This window comes from Pristiophorus japonicus, chromosome 3 (assembly GCF_044704955.1).
Source record: "Pristiophorus japonicus isolate sPriJap1 chromosome 3, sPriJap1.hap1, whole genome shotgun sequence".
NCBI classification, from domain to species: Eukaryota; Metazoa; Chordata; class Chondrichthyes; family Pristiophoridae; genus Pristiophorus; species Pristiophorus japonicus.
Window position 1 is genome coordinate 329383779 of NC_091979.1, and position 19414 is coordinate 329403192.

Below are 19414 nucleotides of genomic sequence, written 5' to 3' on the forward strand. Positions count from 1 at the left end.
ATTGGTACTGGTGCAGGCAGTGAGGGATATATTGGTACTGGTGCAGGCAGTGAGGGATATATTGGTACTGGTGCAGGCAGTGGGGGATATATTGGTACTGGTGCAGGCAGTGGGGGATATATTGGTACTGGTGCAGGCAGTGGGGGATATATTGGTACTGGTGCAGAGAGTGTGGGATATATTGGTACTGGTGCAGAGAGTGAGGGATATATTGGTACTGGTGCAGAGAGTGTGGGATATATTGGTACTGGTGCAGGCAGTGGGGGATATATTGGTACTGGTGCAGGCAGTGAGGGATATATTGGTACTGGTGCAGGCAGTGGGGGATATATTGGTACTGGTGCAGGCAGTGAGGGATATATTGGTACTGGTGCAGGCAGTGAGGGATATATTGGTACTGGTGCAGAGAGTGAGGGATATATTGGTACTGGTGCAGGCAGTGAGGGATATATTGGTACTGGTGCAGAGAGTGAGGGATATATTGGTACTGGTGCAGGCAGTGAGGGATATATTGGTACTGGTGCAGAGAGTGTGGGATATATTGGTACTGGTGCAGACAGTGGGGGATATATTGGTACTGGAGCAGAGAGTGAGGGATATATTGGTACTGGTGCAGGCAGTGAGGGATATATTGGTACTGGTGCAGAGAGTGAGGGATATATTGGTACTGGTGCAGGCAGTGAGGGATATATTGGTACTGGTGCAGGCAGTGAGGGATATATTGGTACTGGTGCAGACAGTGAGGGATATATTGGTACTGGTGCAGAGAGTGAGGGATATATTGGTACTGGTGCAGAGAGTGAGGGATATATTGGTACTGGTGCAGGCAGTGAGGGATATATTGGTACTGGTGCAGGCAGTGAGGGATATATTGGTACTGGTGCAGGCAGTGAGGGATATATTGGTACTGGTGCAGACAGTGGGGGATATATTGGTACTGGTGCAGAGAGTGTGGGATATATTGGTACTGGTGCAGAGAGTGAGGGATATATTGGTACTGGTGCAGAGAGTGTGGGATATATTGGTACTGGTGCAGGCAGTGGGGGATATATTGGTACTGGTGCAGGCAGTGAGGGATATATTGGTACTGGTGCAGAGAGTGAGGGATATATTGGTACTGGTGCAGAGAGTGTGGGATATATTGGTACTGGTGCAGAGAGTGAGGGATATATTGGTACTGGTGCAGGCAGTGGGGGATATATTGGTACTGGTGCAGACAGTGGGAGATATATTGGTACTGGTGCAGAGAGTGTGGGATATATTGGTACTGGTGCAGAGAGTGAGGGATATATTGGTACTGGTGCAGGCAGTGGGGGATATATTGGTACTGGTGCAGGCAGTGAGGGATATATTGGTACTGGTGCAGACAGTGGGAGATATATTGGTACTGGTGCAGAGAGTGTGGGATATATTGGTACTGGTGCAGAGAGTGAGGGATATATTGGTACTGGTGCAGGCAGTGGGAGATATATTGGTACTGGTGCAGAGAGTGAGGGATATATTGGTACTGGTGCAGACAGTGGGAGATATATTGGTACTGGTGCAGAGAGTGAGGGATATATTGGTACTGGTGCAGGCAGTGAGGGATATATTGGTACTGGTGCAGAGAGTGAGGGATATATTGGTACTGGTGCAGGCAGTGAGGGATATATTGGTACTGGTGCAGGCAGTGGGGGATATATTGGTACTGGTGCAGGCAGTGAGGGATATATTGGTACTGGTGCAGGCAGTGAGGGATATATTGGTACTGGTGCAGAGAGTGAGGGATATATTGGTACTGGTGCAGGCAGTGAGGGATATATTGGTACTGGTGCAGAGAGTGAGGGATATATTGGTACTGGTGCAGGCAGTGAGGGATATATTGGTACTGGTGCAGAGAGTGTGGGATATATTGACACTGGTGCAGACAGTGGGGGATATATTGGTACTGGTGCAGAGAGTGAGGGATATATTGGTACTGGTGCAGGCAGTGAGGGATATATTGGTACTGGTGCAGAGAGTGAGGGATATATTGGTACTGGTGCAGGCAGTGAGGGATATATTGGTACTGGTGCAGGCAGTGAGGGATATATTGGTACTGGTGCAGACAGTGAGGGATATATTGGTACTGGTGCAGAGAGTGAGGGATATATTGGTACTGGTGCAGAGAGTGAGGGATATATTGGTACTGGTGCAGGCAGTGAGGGATATATTGGTACTGGTGCAGGCAGTGAGGGATATATTGGTACTGGTGCAGGTAGTGGGGAATATATTGGTACTGGTGCAGAGAGTGTGGGATATATTGGTACTGGTGCAGGCAGTGGGAGATATATTGGTACTGGTGCAGGCAGTGGGAGATATATTGGTACTGGTGCAGGCAGTGGGGGATATATTGGTACTGGTGCAGGCAGTGGGAGATATATTGGTACTGGTGCAGGCAGTGGGAGATATATTGGTACTGGTGCAGGCAGTGGGGGATATATTGGTACTGGTGCAGAGAGTGTGGGATATATTGGTACTGGTGCAGGCAGTGGGAGATATATTGGTACTGGTGCAGACAGTGTGGGATATATTGGTACTGGTGCAGGCAGTGGGGGATATATTGGTACTGGTGCAGGCAGTGGGGGATATATTGGTACTGGTGCAGGCAGTGGGGGATATATTGGTACTGGTGCAGGCAGTGAGGGATATATTGGTACTGGTGCAGGCAGTGAGGGATATATTGGTACTGGTGCAGGCAGTGAGGGATATATTGGTACTGGTGCAGGCAGTGGGGGATATATTGGTACTGGTGCAGAGAGTGTGGGATATATTGGTACTGGTGCAGAGAGTGAGGGATATATTGGTACTGGTGCAGGCAGTGGGGGATATATTGGTACTGGTGCAGGCAGTGGGGGATATATTGGTACTGGTGCAGAGAGTGAGGGATATATTGGTACTGGTGCAGAGAGTGTGGGATATATTGGTACTGGTGCAGAGAGTGTGGGATATATTGGTACTGGTGCAGAGAGTGAGGGCTATATTGGTACTGGTGCAGGCAGTGGGGGATATATTGGTACTGGTGCAGGCAGTGAGGGATATATTGGTACTGGTGCAGACAGTGGGAGATATATTGGTACTGGTGCAGAGAGTGTGGGATATATTGGTACTGGTGCAGAGAGTAAGGGATATATTGGTACTGGTGCAGGCAGTGGGAGATATATTGGTACTGGTGCAGAGAGTGAGGGATATATTGGTACTGGTGCAGACAGTGGGAGATATATTGGTACTGGTGCAGAGAGTGCGGGATATATTGGTACTGGTGCAGGCAGTGAGGGATATATTGGTACTGGTGCAGAGAGTGAGGGATATATTGGTACTGGTGCAGGCAGTGAGGGATATATTGGTACTGGTGCAGGCAGTGGGGGATATATTGGTACTGGTGCAGGCAGTGAGGGATATATTGGTACTGGTGCAGGCAGTGAGGGATATATTGGTACTGGTGCAGAGAGTGAGGGATATATTGGTACTGGTGCAGGCAGTGAGGGATATATTGGTACTGGTGCAGAGAGTGAGGGATATATTGGTACTGGTGCAGGCAGTGAGGGATATATTGGTACTGGTGCAGAGAGTGTGGGATATATTGGTACTGGTGCAGACAGTGGGGGATATATTGGTACTGGTGCAGAGAGTGAGGGATATATTGGTACTGGTGCAGGCAGTGAGGGATATATTGGTACTGGTGCAGAGAGTGAGGGATATATTGGTACTGGTGCAGGCAGTGAGGGATATATTGGTACTGGTGCAGGCAGTGAGGGATATATTGGTACTGGTGCAGACAGTGAGGGATATATTGGTACTGGTGCAGAGAGTGAGGGATATATTGGTACTGGTGCAGAGAGTGAGGGATATATTGGTACTGGTGCAGGCAGTGAGGGATATATTGGTACTGGTGCAGGCAGTGAGGGATATATTGGTACTGGTGCAGGTAGTGGGGGATATATTGGTACTGGTGCAGAGAGTGTGGGATATATTGGTACTGGTGCAGGCAGTGGGAGATATATTGGTACTGGTGCAGGCAGTGGGAGATATATTGGTACTGGTGCAGGCAGTGGGGGATATATTGGTACTGGTGCAGGCAGTGGGAGATATATTGGTACTGGTGCAGGCAGTGGGAGATATATTGGTACTGGTGCAGGCAGTGGGGGATATATTGGTACTGGTGCAGAGAGTGTGGGATATATTGGTACTGGTGCAGGCAGTGGGAGATATATTGGTACTGGTGCAGACAGTGTGGGATATATTGGTACTGGTGCAGGCAGTGGGGGATATATTGGTACTGGTGCAGGCAGTGGGGGATATATTGGTACTGGTGCAGGCAGTGGGGGATATATTGGTACTGGTGCAGGCAGTGAGGGATATATTGGTACTGGTGCAGGCAGTGAGGGATATATTGGTACTGGTGCAGGCAGTGAGGGATATATTGGTACTGGTGCAGGCAGTGGGGGATATATTGGTACTGGTGCAGAGAGTGTGGGATATATTGGTACTGGTGCAGAGAGTGAGGGATATATTGGTACTGGTGCAGGCAGTGGGGGATATATTGGTACTGGTGCAGGCAGTGGGGGATATATTGGTACTGGTGCAGGCAGTGGGGGATATATTGGTACTGGTGCAGGCAGTGGGAGATATATTGGTCCTGGTGCAGGCAGTGGGGGATATATTGGTACTGGTGCAGACAGTGGGAGATATATTGGTACTGGTGCAGAGAGTGAGGGATATATTGGTACTGGTGCAGAGAGTGAGGGATATATTGGTACTGGTGCAGAGAGTGGGAGATATATTGGTACTGGTGCAGGCAGTGAGGGATATATTGGTACTGGTGCAGGCAGTGGGAGATATATTGGTACTGGTGCAGGCAGTGAGGGATATATTGGTACTGGTGCAGGCAGTGGGATATATTGGTACTGGTGCAGACAGTGGGAGATATATTGGTACTGGTGCAGAGAGTGTGGGATATATTGGTACTGGTGCAGGCAGTGGGAGATATATTGGTACTGGTGCAGGCAGTGGGAGATATATTGGTACTGGTGCAGACAGTGGGGGATATATTGGTACTGGTGCAGGCAGTGGGAGATATATTGGTACTGGTGCAGGCAGTGGGGGATATATTGGTACTGGTGCAGGCAGTGGGAGATATATTGGTACTGGTGCAGGCAGTGGGGGATATATTGGTACTGGTGCAGGCAGTGGGGGATATATTGGTACTGGTGCAGAGAGTGTGGGATTTATTGGTACTGGTGCAGGCAGTGGGAGATATATTGGTACTGGTGCAGGCAGTGGGAGATATATTGGTACTGGTGCAGGCAGTGAGGGATATATTGGTACTGGTGCAGGCAGTGAGGGATATATTGGTACTGGTGCAGGCAGTGGGAGATATATTGGTACTGGTGCAGGCAGTGGGAGATATATTGGTACTGGTGCAGGCAGTGGGAGATATATTGGTACTGGTGCAGGCAGTGGGGGATATATTGGTACTGGTGCAGGCAGTGAGGGATATATTGGTACTGGTGCAGGCAGTGGGGGATATATTGGTACTGGTGCAGGCAGTGAGGGATATATTGGTACTGGTGCAGGCAGTGAGGGATATATTGGTACTGGTGCAGGCAGTGGGGGATATATTGGTACTGGTGCAGGCAGTGGGGGATATATTGGTACTGGTGCAGGCAGTGAGGGATATATTGGTACTGGTGCAGACAGTGGGAGATATATTGGTACTGGTGCAGACAGTGGGGGATATATTGGTACTGGTGCAGGCAGTGGGAGATATATTGGTACTGGTGCAGACAGTGGGAGATATATTGGTACTGGTGCAGACAGTGGGGGATATATTGGTACTGGTGCAGACAGTGGGAGATATATTGGTACTGGTGCAGGCAGTGGGAGATATATTGGTACTGGTGCAGACAGTGGGGGATATATTGGTACTGGTGCAGACAGTGGGGGATATATTGGTACTGGTGCAGACAGTGGGAGATATATTGGTACTGGTGCAGACAGTGGGGGATATATTGGTACTGGTGCAGACAGTGGGAGATATATTGGTACTGGTGCAGGCAGTGGGAGATATATTGGTACTGGTGCAGGCAGTGAGGGATATATTGGTACTGGTGCAGGCAGTGAGGGATATATTGGTACTGGTGCAGGCAGTGAGGGATATATTGGTACTGGTGCAGGCAGTGGGGGATATATTGGTACTGGTGCAGGCAGTGGGGGATATATTGGTACTGGTGCAGGCAGTGAGGGATATATTGGTACTGGTGCAGGCAGTGGGAGATATATTGGGACTGGTGCAGGCAGTGTGGGATATATTGGTACTGGTGCAGGCAGTGGGGGATATATTGGTACTGGTGCAGGCAGTGAGGGATATATTGGTACTGGTGCAGGCAGTGAGGGATATATTGGTACTGGTGCAGAGAGTGTGGGATATATTGGTACTGGTGCAGACAGTGAGGGATATATTGGTACTGGTGCAGGCAGTGGGGGATATATTGGTACTGGTGCAGGCAGTGAGGGATATATTGGTACTGGTGCAGGCAGTGGGGGATATATTGGTACTGGTGCAGGCAGTGAGGGATATATTGGTACTGGTGCAGGCAGTGAGGGATATATTGGTACTGGTGCAGGCAGTGGGGGATATATTGGTACTGGTGCAGGCAGTGGGGGATATATTGGTACTGATGCAGGCAGTGAGGGATATATTGGTACTGGTGCAGACAGTGGGAGATATATTGGTACTGGTGCAGACAGTGGGGGATATATTGGTACTGGTGCAGGCAGTGGGAGATATATTGGTACTGGTGCAGACAGTGGGAGATATATTGGTACTGGTGCAGACAGTGGGGGATATATTGGTACTGGTGCAGACAGTGGGAGATATATTGGTACTGGTGCAGGCAGTGGGAGATATATTGGTACTGGTGCAGACAGTGGGGGATATATTGGTACTGGTGCAGACAGTGGGGGATATATTGGTACTGGTGCAGAGAGTGTGGGATATATTGGTACTGGTGCAGGCAGTGGGGGATATATTGGTACTGGTGCAGGCAGTGGGGGATATATTGGTACTGGTGCAGAGAGTGTGGGATATATTGGTACTGGTGCAGGCAGTGGGGGATATATTGGTACTGGTGCAGAGAGTGTGGGATATATTGGTACTGGTGCAGGCAGTGGGGGATATATTGGTACTGGTGCAGGCAGTGGGGGATATATTGGTACTGGTGCAGGCAGTGGGAGATATATTGGTACTGGTGCAGGCAGTGGGGGATATATTGGTACTGGTGCAGAGAGTGTGGGATATATTGGTACTGGTGCAGACAGTGGGAGATATATTGGTACTGGTGCAGACAGTGGGAGACATATTGGTACTGGTGCAGGCAGTGAGGGATATATTGGTACTGGTGCAGACAGTGGGAGATATATTGGTACTGGTGCAGAGAGTGTGGGATATATTGGTACTGGTGCAGACAGTGGGAGATATATTGGTACTGGTGCAGGCAGTGAGGGATATATTGGTACTGGTGCAGGCAGTGTGGGATATATTGGTACTGGTGCAGGTAGTGGGGGATATATTGGTACTGGTGCAGAGAGTGGGAGATATATTGGTACTGGTGCAGAGAGTGCGGGATATATTGGTACTGGTGCAGGCAGTGAGGGATATATTGGTACTGGTGCAGAGAGTGAGGGATATATTGGTACTGGTGCAGGCAGTGAGGGATATATTGGTACTGGTGCAGGCAGTGGGGGATATATTGGTACTGGTGCAGGCAGTGAGGGATATATTGGTACTGGTGCAGGCAGTGAGGGATATATTGGTACTGGTGCAGAGAGTGAGGGATATATTGGTACTGGTGCAGGCAGTGAGGGATATATTGGTACTGGTGCAGAGAGTGAGGGATATATTGGTACTGGTGCAGGCAGTGAGGGATATATTGGTACTGGTGCAGAGAGTGTGGGATATATTGGTACTGGTGCAGACAGTGGGGGATATATTGGTACTGGTGCAGAGAGTGAGGGATATATTGGTACTGGTGCAGGCAGTGAGGGATATATTGGTACTGGTGCAGAGAGTGAGGGATATATTGGTACTGGTGCAGGCAGTGAGGGATATATTGGTACTGGTGCAGGCAGTGAGGGATATATTGGTACTGGTGCAGACAGTGAGGGATATATTGGTACTGGTGCAGAGAGTGAGGGATATATTGGTACTGGTGCAGAGAGTGAGGGATATATTGGTACTGGTGCAGGCAGTGAGGGATATATTGGTACTGGTGCAGGCAGTGAGGGATATATTGGTACTGGTGCAGGTAGTGGGGGATATATTGGTACTGGTGCAGAGAGTGTGGGATATATTGGTACTGGTGCAGGCAGTGGGAGATATATTGGTACTGGTGCAGGCAGTGGGAGATATATTGGTACTGGTGCAGGCAGTGGGGGATATATTGGTACTGGTGCAGGCAGTGGGAGATATATTGGTACTGGTGCAGGCAGTGGGAGATATATTGGTACTGGTGCAGGCAGTGGGGGATATATTGGTACTGGTGCAGAGAGTGTGGGATATATTGGTACTGGTGCAGGCAGTGGGAGATATATTGGTACTGGTGCAGACAGTGTGGGATATATTGGTACTGGTGCAGGCAGTGGGGGATATATTGGTACTGGTGCAGGCAGTGGGGGATATATTGGTACTGGTGCAGGCAGTGGGGGATATATTGGTACTGGTGCAGGCAGTGAGGGATATATTGGTACTGGTGCAGGCAGTGAGGGATATATTGGTACTGGTGCAGGCAGTGAGGGATATATTGGTACTGGTGCAGGCAGTGGGGGATATATTGGTACTGGTGCAGAGAGTGTGGGATATATTGGTACTGGTGCAGAGAGTGAGGGATATATTGGTACTGGTGCAGGCAGTGGGGGATATATTGGTACTGGTGCAGGCAGTGGGGGATATATTGGTACTGGTGCAGGCAGTGGGGGATATATTGGTACTGGTGCAGGCAGTGGGAGATATATTGGTCCTGGTGCAGGCAGTGGGGGATATATTGGTACTGGTGCAGACAGTGGGAGATATATTGGTACTGGTGCAGAGAGTGAGGGATATATTGGTACTGGTGCAGAGAGTGAGGGATATATTGGTACTGGTGCAGAGAGTGGGAGATATATTGGTACTGGTGCAGGCAGTGAGGGATATATTGGTACTGGTGCAGGCAGTGGGAGATATATTGGTACTGGTGCAGGCAGTGAGGGATATATTGGTACTGGTGCAGGCAGTGGGATATATTGGTACTGGTGCAGACAGTGGGAGATATATTGGTACTGGTGCAGAGAGTGTGGGATATATTGGTACTGGTGCAGGCAGTGGGAGATATATTGGTACTGGTGGTGGCAGTGGGAGATATATTGGTACTGGTGCAGACAGTGGGGGATATATTGGTACTGGTGCAGGCAGTGGGAGATATATTGGTACTGGTGCAGGCAGTGGGGGATATATTGGTACTGGTGCAGGCAGTGGGAGATATATTGGTACTGGTGCAGGCAGTGGGGGATATATTGGTACTGGTGCAGGCAGTGGGGGATATATTGGTACTGGTGCAGAGAGTGTGGGATATATTGGTACTGGTGCAGGCAGTGGGAGATATATTGGTACTGGTGCAGGCAGTGGGAGATATATTGGTACTGGTGCAGGCAGTGAGGGATATATTGGTACTGGTGCAGGCAGTGAGGGATATATTGGTACTGGTGCAGGCAGTGGGAGATATATTGGTACTGGTGCAGGCAGTGGGAGATATATTGGTACTGGTGCAGGCAGTGGGAGATATATTGGTACTGGTGCAGGCAGTGGGGGATATATTGGTACTGGTGCAGGCAGTGAGGGATATATTGGTACTGGTGCAGGCAGTGGGGGATATATTGGTACTGGTGCAGGCAGTGAGGGATATATTGGTACTGGTGCAGGCAGTGAGGGATATATTGGTACTGGTGCAGGCAGTGGGGGATATATTGGTACTGGTGCAGGCAGTGGGGGATATATTGGTACTGATGCAGGCAGTGAGGGATATATTGGTACTGGTGCAGACAGTGGGAGATATATTGGTACTGGTGCAGACAGTGGGGGATATATTGGTACTGGTGCAGGCAGTGGGAGATATATTGGTACTGGTGCAGACAGTGGGAGATATATTGGTACTGGTGCAGACAGTGGGGGATATATTGGTACTGGTGCAGACAGTGGGAGATATATTGGTACTGGTGCAGGCAGTGGGAGATATATTGGTACTGGTGCAGACAGTGGGGGATATATTGGTACTGGTGCAGACAGTGGGGGATATATTGGTACTGGTGCAGACAGTGGGAGATATATTGGTACTGGTGCAGACAGTGGGGGATATATTGGTACTGGTGCAGACAGTGGGAGATATATTGGTACTGGTGCAGGCAGTGGGAGATATATTGGTACTGGTGCAGGCAGTGAGGGATATATTGGTACTGGTGCAGGCAGTGAGGGATATATTGGTACTGGTGCAGGCAGTGAGGGATATATTGGTACTGGTGCAGGCAGTGGGGGATATATTGGTACTGGTGCAGGCAGTGGGGGATATATTGGTACTGGTGCAGGCAGTGAGGGATATATTGGTACTGGTGCAGGCAGTGGGAGATATATTGGGACTGGTGCAGGCAGTGTGGGATATATTGGTACTGGTGCAGGCAGTGGGGGATATATTGGTACTGGTGCAGGCAGTGAGGGATATATTGGTACTGGTGCAGGCAGTGAGGGATATATTGGTACTGGTGCAGAGAGTGTGGGATATATTGGTACTGGTGCAGACAGTGAGGGATATATTGGTACTGGTGCAGGCAGTGGGGGATATATTGGTACTGGTGCAGGCAGTGAGGGATATATTGGTACTGGTGCAGGCAGTGGGGGATATATTGGTACTGGTGCAGGCAGTGTGGGATATATTGGTACTGGTGCAGACAGTGAGGGATATATTGGTACTGGTGCAGGCAGTGGGGGATATATTGGTACTGGTGCAGGCAGTGAGGGATATATTGGTACTGGTGCAGGCAGTGGGGGATATATTGGTACTGGTGCAGGCAGTGGGAGATATATTGGTACTGGTGCAGAGAGTGTGGGATATATTGGTACTGGTGCAGGCAGTGGGGGATATATTGGTACTGGTGCAGGCAGTGGGGGATATATTGGTACTGGTGCAGAGAGTGTGGGATATATTGGTACTGGTGCAGGCAGTGGGGGATATATTGGTACTGGTGCAGAGAGTGTGGGATATATTGGTACTGGTGCAGGCAGTGGGGGATATATTGGTACTGGTGCAGGCAGTGGGGGATATATTGGTACTGGTGCAGGCAGTGGGAGATATATTGGTACTGGTGCAGACAGTGGGGGATATATTGGTACTGGTGCAGAGAGTGTGGGATATATTGGTACTGGTGCAGACAGTGGGAGATATATTGGTACTGGTGCAGACAGTGGGAGATATATTGGTACTGGTGCAGGCAGTGAGGGATATATTGGTACTGGTGCAGACAGTGGGAGATATATTGGTACTGGTGCAGAGAGTGTGGGATATATTGGTACTGGTGCAGACAGTGGGAGATATATTGGTACTGGTGCAGGCAGTGAGGGATATATTGGTACTGGTGCAGGCAGTGTGGGATATATTGGTACTGGTGCAGGTAGTGGGGGATATATTGGTACTGGTGCAGAGAGTGTGGGATATATTGGTACTGGTGCAGAGAGTGTGGGATATATTGGTACTGGTGCAGGCAGTGGGGGATATATTGGTACTGGTGCAGGCAGTGAGGGATATATTGGTACTGGTGCAGGCAGTGGGGGATATATTGGTACTGGTGCAGAGAGTGTGGGATATATTGGTACTGGTGCAGGCAGTGGGGGATATATTGGTACTGGTGCAGGCAGTGGGGGATATATTGGTACTGGTGCAGGCAGTGGGGGATATATTGGTACTGGTGCAGACAGTGGGAGATATACTGGTACTGGTACAGACAGTGGAAGATATATTGGTACTGGTGCAGGCAGTGAGGGATATATTGGTACTGGTGCAGACAGTGGGAGATATATTGGTACTGGTGCAGAGAGTGTGGAATATATTGGTACTGGTGCAGACAGTGGGAGATATATTGGTACTGGTGCAGGCAGTGGGAGATATATTGGTACTGGTGCAGGCAGTGAGGGATATATTGGTACTGGTGCAGGCAGTGGGGGATATATTGGTACTGGTGCAGGCAGTGGGGGATATATTGGTACTGGTGCAGGCAGTGGGAGATATATTGGTACTGGTGCAGGCAGTGGGGGATATATTGGTACTGGTGCAGGCAGTGGGGGATATATTCGTACTGGTGCAGGCAGTGGGGGATATATTGGTACTGGTGCAGGCAGTGGGAGATATATTGGTACTGGTGCAGGTAGTGAGGGATATATTGGTACTGGTGCAGACAGTGGGAGATATATTGGTACTGGTGCAGACAGTGGGAGATATATTGGTACTGGTGCAGGCAGTGAGGGATATATTGGTACTGGTGCAGACAGTGGGAGATATATTGGTACTGGTGCAGGCAGTGGGAGATATATTGTTACTGGTGCAGGCAGTGAGGGATATATTGGTACTGGTGCAGGCAGTGGGGGATATATTGGTACTGGTGCAGGCAGTGGGGGATATATTGGTACTGGTGCAGGCAGTGGGGGATATATTGGTACTGGTGCAGGCAGTGGGAGATATATTGGTACTGGTGCAGGCAGTGGGGGATATATTGGTACTGGTGCAGGCAGTGGGAGATATATTGGTACTGGTGCAGGCAGTGGGGGATATATTGGTACTGGTGCAGAGAGTGTGGGATATATTGGTACTGGTGCAGACAGTGAGGGATATATTGGTACTGGTGCAGGCAGTGTGGGATATATTGGTACTGGTGCAGGCAGTGGGAGATATATTGGTACTGGTGCAGACAGTGGGAGATATATTGGTACTGGTGTAGGCAGTGGGGGATATATTGGTACTGGTGCAGAGAGTGTGGGATATATTGGTACTGGTGCAGACAGTGGGGGATATATTGGTACTGGTGCAGAGAGTGTGGGATATATTGGTACTGGTGCAGGCAGTGGGGGATATATTGGTACTGGTGCAGGCAGTGAGGGATATATTGGTACTGGTGCAGGCAGTGTGGGATATATTGGTACTGGTGCAGGCAGTGGGGGATATATTGGTACTGGTGCAGGCAGTGGGGGATATATTGGTACTGGTGCAGGCAGTGGGAGATATATTGGTACTGGTGCAGGCAGTGGGAGATATATTGGTACTGGTGCAGGCAGTGGGAGATATATTGGTACTGGTGCAGGCAGTGAGGGATGTATTGGTACTGGTGCAGGCAGTGTGGGATATATTGGTACTGGTGCAGACAGTGGGAGATATATTGGTACTGGTGCAGAGAGTGTGGGATATATTGGTACTGGTGCAGGCAGTGGGAGATATATTGGTACTGGTGCAGGCAGTGGGGGATATATTGGTACTGGCGCAGGCAGTGGGAGATATATTGGTACTGGTGCAGGCAGTGGGGGATATATTGGTACTGGTGCAGACAGTGGGAGATATATTGGTACTGGTGCAGGCAGTGGGGGATATATTGGTACTGGTGCAGGCAGTGGGGGATATATTGGTACTGGTGCAGGCAGTGGGGGATATATTGGTACTGGTGCAGGCAGTGGGGGATATATTGGTACTGGTGCAGGCAGTGGGAGATATATTGGTACTGGTGCAGGCAGTGAGGGATATATTGGTACTGGTGCAGACAGTGGGAGATATATTGGTACTGGTGCAGGCAGTGGGAGATATATTGTTACTGGTGCAGGCAGTGAGGGATATATTGGTACTGGTGCAGGCAGTGGGGGGTATATTGGTACTGGTGCAGGCAGTGGGGGATATATTGGTACTGGTGCAGGCAGTGGGGGATATATTGGTACTGGTGCAGGCAGTGGGAGATATATTGGTACTGGTGCAGGCAGTGGGGGATATATTGGTACTGGTGCAGGCAGTGGGAGATATATTGGTACTGGTGCAGGCAGTGGGGGATATATTGGTACTGGTGCAGAGAGTGTGGGATATATTGGTACTGGTGCAGACAGTGAGGGATATATTGGTACTGGTGCAGGCAGTGTGGGATATATTGGTACTGGTGCAGGCAGTGGGAGATATATTGGTACTGGTGCAGACAGTGGGAGATATATTGGTACTGGTGTAGGCAGTGGGGGATATATTGGTACTGGTGCAGAGAGTGTGGGATATATTGGTACTGGTGCAGACAGTGGGGGATATATTGGTACTGGTGCAGAGAGTGTGGGATATATTGGTACTGGTGCAGGCAGTGGGGGATATATTGGTACTGGTGCAGGCAGTGAGGGATATATTGGTACTGGTGCAGGCAGTGGGGGATATATTGGTACTGGTGCAGGCAGTGGGGGATATATTGGTACTGGTGCAGGCAGTGGGGGATATATTGGTACTGGTGCAGGCAGTGGGAGATATATTGGTACTGGTGCAGGCAGTGGGAGATATATTGGTACTGGTGCAGGCAGTGGGAGATATATTGGTACTGGTGCAGGCAGTGAGGGATATATTGGTACTGGTGCAGGCAGTGTGGGATATATTGGTACTGGTGCAGACAGTGGGAGATATATTGGTACTGGTGCAGAGAGTGTGGGATATATTGGTACTGGTGCAGACAGTGGGGGATATATTGGTACTGGTGCAGAGAGTGTGGGATATATTGGTACTGGTGCAGGCAGTGGGGGATATATTGGTACTGGTGCAGGCAGTGAGGAATATATTGGTACTGGTGCAGGCAGTGGGGGATATATTGGTACTGGTGCAGGCAGTGGGGGATATATTGGTACTGGTGCAGGCAGTGGGGGATATATTGGTACTGGTGCAGGCAGTGGGAGATATATTGGTACTGGTGCAGGCAGTGGGAGATATATTGGTACTGGTGCAGGCAGTGGGAGATATATTGGTACTGGTGCAGGCAGTGAGGGATATATTGGTACTGGTGCAGGCAGTGTGGGATATATTGGTACTGGTGCAGACAGTGGGAGATATATTGGTACTGGTGCAGAGAGTGTGGGATATATTGGTACTGGTGCAGGCAGTGGGAGATATATTGGTACTGGTGCAGGCAGTGGGGGATATATTGGTACTGGCGCAGGCAGTGGGAGATATATTGGTACTGGTGCAGGCAGTGGGGGATATATTGGTACTGGTGCAGACAGTGGGAGATATATTGGTACTGGTGCAGGCAGTGGGGGATATATTGGTACTGGTGCAGGCAGTGAGGGATATATTGGTACTGGTGCAGGCAGTGGGGGATATATTGGTACTGGTGCAGGCAGTGGGGGATATATTGGTACTGGTGCAGGCAGTGGGAGATATATTGGTACTGGTGCAGGCAGTGAGGGATATATTGGTACTGGTGCAGGCAGTGAGGGATATATTGGTACTGGTGCAGGCAGTGGGAGATATATTGGTACTGGTGCAGGCAGTGAGGGATATATTGGTACTGGTGCAGGCAGTGGGGGATATATTGGTACTGGTGCAGGCAGTGGGGGATATATTGGTACTGGTGCAGGCAGTGGGAGATATATTGGTACTGGTGCAGGCAGTGAGGGATATATTGGTACTGGTGCAGGCAGTGGGGGATATATTGGTACTGGTGCAGGCAGTGGGAGATATATTGGTACTGGTGCAGGCAGTGGGAGATATATTGGTACTGGTGCAGGCAGTGGGGGATATATTGGTACTGGTGCAGGCAGTGGGGGATATATTGGTACTGGTGCAGGCAGTGGGGGATATATTGTTACTGGTGCAGGTAGTGGGGGATATATTGGGACTGGTGCAGGCAGTTAGATAATGTGACTGAAGGCGGATAAATCCCCTGGACCTGATCGCTTGCATCCTCGGGTCTTAAGAGAAGTAGTAGCAGGGATTGTGGATGCATTGGTTGTAATTGACCAAAACGAGTTCAGCCATGAATACATTGAATGGCGGTGCAGGCTCGAAGAGCCGAATGGCCTATCCTGCACCTATTTTCTATGTTTCTAAAATTCCCTGGATTCTGGGGAGGTCCGAGCAGATTGGAAAACTGCAAATATAATGCCGCTATTTAAAAAAGGAGGCAGACAAAAAGCAGGAAACTGGACATTTGGAAAAACATAATTCGGTCAGGCAGACTCAGCATGGATTTATGAAGGGGAAGTCATGTTTGACAAATTTGCTGGAATTCTTTGAGGATGTAACAAATGGGGTAGATAAAGGGGAACCAGTGGATGTGGTGTATTTGGACTTCCAGAAGGCACTTGACAAGGTTCCACATAAAAGGTTACTGCACAAGATAAAAGTTCACGGGGTTGGGGGTAATATATTAACATGGATAGAGGATTGGCTAACTAACAGTAAATTGAGAGTCGGGATTAATGGTTCATTCTATGGATGGCAATCAGTAACTAGTGAGATAGCGCAGGGATCAGTGCTGGGACCCCAACTATTTACAATCTATATTAACGACTTGGATGAAGGGACTGAGTGTAATGTAGCCAAGTTTTCTGACGATACAAAAATGGGAGGGAAAGCAATGTGTGAGGAGAGCACATAAAATCTGCAAAAGGACATAGACAGGCTAAGTGAGTGGGCAAAAATTTGGCAAATGGAGTATAATGTTGGAAAGTGTGAGGTCATGCACTTTGGAAGAAAGAATCAAAGAGAAAGTTATTATTTAAATGGAGAAAAATTGCAGTGCTGCAGTACAGCGGGACCTGGGGGTTACTTGTGCATGAAACACAAAAGGTTAGTATGCAAGTACAGCAACTGATCAGGAAGGCCAATAGAATCTTGGCCTTTATTGCAAAGGGGACGGAGTGTAAAAGCAGGGAAGTCTTGCTGCAGTTGTATAGGGTATTGGTGAGGCCACATCTGGAATACTGCATGCAGTTTGGGTTTCCATATTTAAGGATATACTTGCTTTGGAGGCAGTTCAGAGAAGGTTCACTTGGTTGATTCCGGAGCTGCGGGAGTTGACTTATGAGGAAAGGTTGAGTAAGTTGGACCTATACACATTGGAATTCAGAAGAATGAGAGGTGAACTTATCGAAACATATAAGATTATGAGGGGGCTTGACAAGGTGGATGCAGAGAGGATGTTTCCACTGATGGGGGAGACTAGAACTAGGGGGCATAATAGAATAAGGGGCCGCCCATTTAAAACCGAAATGAGGATAAATTTCTTCTCTGAGGGATGTAAATCTGTGGAATTCGCTGCCCTAGAGAGCTGTGGAAGCTGGGTCATTGAATAAATTTAAGACAGAGATAGACAGTTTCTTAACCAACAAAGGAATAATGGGGTATGGAGAGCAGGCAGGGAAGTGGACCTGAGTCCATGATCGGATCAGCCATGATCGTATTCAATGGTGGAGCAGGCTCGAGGGGCCATAGGGCCTACTCCTGCTCCTATTTCTTACGTTCCTTTGTAGTGAGTTTAGAACTGAACCCAGCCAGTGTCAGCGTCTTGAGGGGAACCAGAGAGTTTATATCGAGACCCAGCCCGAGTCAGCATCTACAGGGGAGGGAGGGGAAACCAGTGAGTGTAGAACTGAACACAGCCAGAGTCAGCACCTTCTGGGGCCGAGAGGGAGGGGAACCAATGAGTGTAGAACTGAACACAGCCAGAATTGTTGGTGAAAACTGGGACTGTTGGAGAAACAGTCGAGAGACGTGCGATGGGTTTGGATTTCAGCCCAGTAGGAGGGATAATGTGTGGGACGGGGATTTACAGCTTTGGAGGAGCAAGAGAGGAAAGAATGTTCCATGGAAACCAGATGTGTCTATTCTGAATTTTTGTCTTGTACTGACAGTGATGAGTTTTGTTATCCCCTTTTACAGCGTATTAGAAGGGGAGATTTTCAGACAGGAAACACAAACCAAACATCACGTCAAGATCTGACGGAGTCAATCGATTCATCAGGACCTGAATATCATCGGCCTTTGAAAGTGGAAGGAGAAATGTTTGTCAGTTCTGCCTGTGGGAAAAGATTTCAAACATCAGTGTGACTGGAAAAGCACCGAGACACACACACACCCGAGTGAGTGTTCCAGTGCACTGCCTGTGGAAAGAGCTTTAACCAGTTACACAGCCTGAAAAATCATCGCACCATTCACAGCGGGGAGAAACTGTAAACGTGTTGTGTGTGGACCAGGCTTCAACTGATCATCCAACCTGGAGAGTCACAAGGACACCCACATCATGGAGAAACCGTGGAAATGTGGTGACTGTGGGAAGGTATTTAGATTGCCATCTGCGCTGGAAATTCATCGACGCAGTCACACTGGAGAGAAGCCATTCACCTGCTCCGAGTGTGGGAAGGGATTCACTCGGTCATCCACCCTGCTGAAACACCAGCGAGTTCACACTGGGGAGAGGCCGTTCACCTGCTCTGAGTGTGGGAAGGGATTCACTCGGTCATCCACCCTGCTGAAACACCAGCGAGTTCACACTGGGGAGAGACCGTTCACCTGCTCTGAGTGTGGGAAGGGATTCATTACATCATCCGACCTGCTGAAACACCAGCGAGTTCACACTGGGGAGAGGCCGTTCACCTGCTCCGAGTGTGGGAAGCGATTCACTCGGTCATCCCACCTGCTGACACACCAGCGAGTTCACAAATGACTGCAGGGGTTGGAATCTGCTGTTATTGCTGCTGTTAATCACATCCCGACTGAACCATGTTCATTCTGACAGTTGGGGTTTGTTTCTGCTGATGTTGTTAACCCTATAACTGGGCTGGTCTTTAATATTCTGGATATATTGCTGATTGTGTTCTCGGGGCTGCAGTGTCCATTTAAGAAATGCCGTGTGTTATCTTTCCCCGTAATTCAGGAACAGAAATTCAGTTTGCAATAAAATTATGAACTTTCACTTTAATCCCAAACTGATCTTTGGTACAAAATCTACAATAGTGTCAAAGTTTCCATTGAATAAAATCTCCAATTAGAAAGCTTGCTGACAATTCTTACTGACTTGCACATTACACACAGTGGCCCCTCCATTATCCACCAGAAAGAAGGGGAATGGGAATTGGTGGGGAATCAGTGTCCCCAAATGTTGCCCCTCCGTCTGGTGTAGCAATCCCCTCGGCACGGGAATGGAGACAAGTCCAGACCAAAACTGTGCGCAGTACTCCAGGTGTGGTCTTACCAACGCCCCGTACAGTTGTAGCAGGACTTCCCGACTTTTATACTCCATCCCCCTTGCAATAAAGGCCAGCATTCCATTTGACTCCCTGATTACTTGCTGTACCTGCATGCTAACTTTTTGAGTT

At 49.1% G+C, this 19414-nt stretch overlaps 1 pseudogene; it reads left to right on the forward strand.

The window, feature by feature from the left end:
• Positions 1–18806, forward strand: part of LOC139256474 (zinc finger protein 256-like) — a 62534-nt pseudogene extending 43728 nt beyond the window's left edge.
• Positions 18807–19414: the final 608 nt, after the last annotated feature.